Source organism: Canis lupus, chromosome 8, assembly GCF_011100685.1.
Source record: "Canis lupus familiaris isolate Mischka breed German Shepherd chromosome 8, alternate assembly UU_Cfam_GSD_1.0, whole genome shotgun sequence".
Taxonomy (NCBI): Eukaryota; Metazoa; Chordata; class Mammalia; order Carnivora; family Canidae; genus Canis; species Canis lupus.
In genome coordinates, this window is record NC_049229.1 from 56325624 (window position 1) to 56330801 (window position 5178).

At 34.2% G+C, this 5178-nt stretch overlaps 1 long non-coding RNA gene across 1 annotated transcript; it reads right to left on the reverse strand.

Annotated features, from left to right (window-relative positions):
• Window positions 1-1127: 1127 nt before the first annotated feature.
• Window positions 1128-4940, reverse strand: LOC111097232. Its single transcript, XR_005362924.1, has 3 exons — window positions 4881-4940; window positions 3517-3645; window positions 1128-1764 (listed from the first exon to the last, which is right to left on the reverse strand). It is a non-coding gene; the product is annotated as an uncharacterized LOC111097232 (long non-coding RNA).
• Window positions 4941-5178: the final 238 nt, after the last annotated feature.

Here is a 5178-nt window from a genome sequence, read left to right on the forward strand (position 1 = left end):
CTCTGAATACCAAAAAAATTAATTTAACTTAATTTAAAAGAACTAAAGTCATATGGCCATCCAATTAAAAATGATTCCCTTAGCTTAGGAGAAAGGAAGTGATGATTAAATTCACCAGACGCAAATAGACCACACCTTAAAAAATCTTTTTATACCCTTCATAAATTTATTATTAATTTTTTATTCTATTCTATGATTTTATTTTTCTCCAGCTATGGAATTTAAGAAAAACACCCAACCCCCACTGTGTTTCTAGGTATTATTTATTTTTCATGATAAAAATGACCTCCAAAAGTTTTTTTTCATATTCATTTATGCCTGGACATTATGAAAAATTGTTTCGTTTGATTTTGTCTTTAAAAAAATATGCTGCCTATAATGGCACTGTTGCTAATGGGATCTTCACACTAATTCCATGCACACAAGGAGGAGAACAAAATGGAAATAATGACTCGTGATAGTAATTTGTAGCTCAATGTGAAATCTCTTGGCAGGATGTGTGTTCCTGTATCCCATAAACAGAGTTAAAAGCTGCATTGTATTCATATCCAGAGGGACCAAACTGATGTATTAGCAAATTACAATAAAAGGGAAAATGGAAAGAAAGGGCTAATGTTGGCAACTAAGAATCACAGAAATCAGAGAAGTTATATGTGGGTTTCTAGACTAATGGGTGCTAGATTTAGATAACAATAGGCAAATTACTTGAAAATAGTTATAAATGAATTTTGAAAGCAAATTAATCTAAATAACCTTTTTAAGCTTGACTCACCATTAAGGGTAGTGCATTGTACATTTTGATACCCTATAGTCTCTTCAGTTATTAAAGATGCAAAGCGCCTAAAATCAATAGGACACATTGGTCTCGTTCTGCTTCTAATCTATGACTAGAGACACTAATACTATCATTATCTGAACTCCAGTTATATTTACTCATTCATCATAATTTTGTATACTTGTGTGGATAGGATTTGTCTGAAGTAGGAAATACATGAAAATAAAATTAAATATCATCAAGACAATGAATTTATTTTACTATTATTTTACTATTTATTTTACTATTTATTTATTTACTATTTTACTAATTTATTTTACTATTTATTTTACTATTATTTTACTATTGTTTTCCAGGCCTGCAGCTCATTCCCTGTTACAAATGAGGAACCTCACATAATGCCTGACTTGAGGCAGTTTGTAGTGGCCCCAAAGTTGACTGGAAAATAATGCACTCCTCTTTTCCTCTAATGCATATGCTTTCTCACTTGGAGGCTCCATTCATTTTTTTCTTGCTGTGTGGTGATTAAGGAAGTCTACAAATAGTTGATTCTCTCTCTTTCTGGGCATCGGATAAGATTGCCCTTTCCTACTGGATGACATTTATTCTTGACCATGTGTCTGGCATTGGAAAAGATATACGTGGTGTCACCCATAGAAAAGAGCCTTGAAGATCAGTGCAGATTTTGCTAACTTCAAAGCCTTCTCTTTTTCCTTCTGCAGGGACAAAACAGACTTTTCTGCCTGGGTCCTGCAGGATGGACAAAGAAAATGTGCCCCTGGCTTTGATGCGCATGACATAAGTGAAAAAAAAAACTCTTCTTGGTGTGTTCATAGTGTTTGTTATCTCTACATAACTTAGCTTAACCTGAATGATTCATTTGGTTACATCAGGTCATCTAAATCTTGCCCAGAAGCTTCTTGAAGTCCTCTCATTTCCTCTTCTTTTCTTGTCTTCTCTTCAGTTAGTCCCATGCTTTCGTTCTGTTTCTGAGCCAAGAATACATCATCGTAAGTATAACATAACTATTATGCATATGAATCATGCTAATAACAGACTGATGGCCTATTGGGGGGCATTTCTGAAGGTCAGTAAACAGATTTAGTATCCACCATCCAGAAAATATTGAACTAATTCAAAAGATCACATCAAAATCTGAAGAAACATCTTTATGTTGATTTCTTTCCCTAATTAAAAACTTTTTTCTTCAACTACCGACTTCTAATATCCATGAGGTTATATTTTCCCCAATTGTATGCATTTTTTTTCTGTTTCAATATAGTTAAAGTAGCATGCTTATTATAAATACAGACTTTGAAAATACAATATTTTCTGATTATATAGTAATTTGTTTATATTGAAGAACTCTCTCAACGATATTTATTACATACCTTCTACATTCCAGCCACTTGTCTATGTTGCTAGAAATAAAGCAGTAACCAAACTAGCCTGTGTCTTCATGGATTGAAACTTGTAGGACAATGAGAGACATTAAATAGCTATGTAATATGCTGGGTGATGATAAATACTATGAGGAAAAATATAGCATGTTAATGGAAATAATGGGTCTCCATGATAGTACGTAGTGGAAGAAATAGAATAGTTATTTTCAATAAGGATTATTTAAGCAAGATTTCTCTGAAAAGAGACACTTAAGCCAACTCTTGACAAAAAGGCAGTTGGAAGTCCTGAAATTTTGAGAAGTCACAAATAAATATATAAACTAAATAAAATCAGAAAAGTAAAAAACAAAAAAATAAAAACTTCCCATTCTTTACTATTAAAACACTTTTGTATTAATTCTAATGGTTTTAAAAATTATTTTAATAATATTATACTACTAAAATTTTTTCCATGTCCAATAATAATTTTCTTTTAGAAGTATGGAATGTATGCTGAACTATTCACAAGAGGTGGCTCTTGAAAGTGGAATGCTAAGAAACTTCTGTTTTGTGCTTTTTGCATTTTTGTGTTACTGAATGTTTTAAATCAGAGAACTCATAAGGTTTTAAAATATTCTTTTGTAGGGTAATCATCAATGGCTTTACAACATTCCATTATACAGCTAATTAGCTAAAACAAAATTTATTTTATTAAGCCACCATTATTGGATATTTAATCTTTCCAATTTTTGGTGAATAATATGATTTTAATGATTTTCATGATAAATATATAATATACTGCCTACATTATAAGCTAATTAGACTTTCATGGGCTAGCCTGGTAATACATAGTTTTGTATTCTATGGGAAATTGTATTATGCATTCCAAAACATTTATATAAGGAGTAAACTTTGGAGCATAATCCATGTTTTAATTGTGTTCCTGCTCTACAATTTAATATTTTTACATCTTGAGCTCCCTCTATACAGTGCTTGAATATGCATATGATATTCGTTAACCTTTAAATAAGCTGGGCTGTTCTGGGCATCAAATTAAACAAATGTTATTTTTATTTAAAAGTTTATAGCACTAAATAATTAGTAATAATGTAGACACTTAAACCACTTGCTGAGCAGGGGTAGGATTTGAACTGAAGAAACCCATCCGGTAAATCAATGATTGGACAAAAACCATATGATTTGCAAGCTTCAGTGTACTAGGGAACTTTCTTTGATAAACAGTCCTCCATTCTGGGTGTTTTAATTGCTCATCTTTGTTCAAACACACCTGAAACTATTCTTAATACAGTGCTTGTAACATTGCACTAACCATGCTGTGCTTCAGTGTCTTCCACTTACCTGCAAATTTCTTAAAAGCAGGAACCACATATTTCTTCTGTGAAATCAATCCATGTTAGTCCCATGTCTGACACATGTCAGGTCCTCAGGAAATGTTTACTTCCCTTAAATAAGACCACCTGAAGGATGCTGTGGAAAATAGTATGAATACCAATGTTTGAGTAATACTAACCTGCCCAGAGCAAAGGACAATTTGAAGAGGAAGGAAAACAATGGGAAGAATAGCATTATTAGATCTGGAAAAGTTCACTCAACACACATATTGAGTTCCCTTTAGTAGACAGGATTAAGGGAGGGTTGGAATTGTGTCTATACGCCTATAACTCTGGGTGGGAGGTAGAGATCTCTCTTCTTCCAATGATGAAGAATATAAGCCCTGCCTTATATATGAAACAGGTTTCACGCATGAATAGACTCCAGCTCTAGCCTGAACTTTCTGCTTTCTCCTGTTCCACCATCCTTACCCCTTCCTTCCATCTGGACAAATTAAAGATGGTAAAAAATGTGAAGAATAATTTCATACAAATGGTGAGCGCAGAATAACTGTCAGGTATGAAGGTAAGAGTAAGAGTCCTCCACCCCATCCCTATCATTACACTCCCTAAGAGGACCATGAGTATACAACTCTCAGATCTAAACTTCAATGAAGTAGTTGACAGTCCCCATGGCAACAGTATAAAGTTTATCACTGCGTTTGCACTGAAATTAGGCTTTTTACGGACTACTCCCATCCAATGACCAAATGTGGTTTGAGGCAGAGTCATGCCTGGAATATGAGAAATTCTTCCAGGGTTCTTTGGCTTGAAGACTCTCCTGTGACATTTCTGGACTTTCCTTAAACTATACAGTAGCTTAAGAAAGTTCTCATACACCTTCCTTCTCTTCCTCTCCTTTTTACTCAGGGTCGGACCTGCAGGGTGGTCTGATGGCTTTCCCAGGCTTTCTGGCTCTCTCATCATTTTCCTTCACAGGCATTTCTCCTGATATCATTTTGCATATTTAACCCATCAGGCATCCACTTCCTCAAAGACCCTGAACAACAAAATAACAAAACACAACATGGATGGGTGTCATAATGCCTTAGAGTCTATTTTACATAGAGTAGTCCCCTCTTATCCATGAGGGATAAATTCCAAGACCCCCAAGTGGATGCCTAAAACCACAGATAGCATTGAACACTATCTGTACTATGTTTTTTTTTTCCCCATAATATATACCTGTGATAAAGTTTAGTTTACAGATTAGGCACAGTAAGAAATTAACAGCAATAACATAATGAAATAGAACAATTATAACAATATGATGTTATAAAAGTTATGTGAATGAGGTCTTTCTCTCTCAATATTTTCTTGTACTATACTCACCCTTCTTTTCGTGATGATGTGAGATGAAATGCCTATATGATAAGATGAAGTGAGGTGAATGACTCAGGCATTATGACGTAGTGTGTGACCATTATTGACCTCTGATTGACCTCTGATTGTGCTTCAGGAGGAGGATCATCTGTTTTCAGCTCCCATTTGACTATGGGTAATTAAAACTGTGGAAAATGAGAATGGGGTTTGGAGTGGGGGTGGGGCTGTACAGTAGCTATCTGTCATCTTTCTTTCTTTTTTCTATCTACCCATCTATACATCTACCTATCGAGTTGTTTAAATGTAT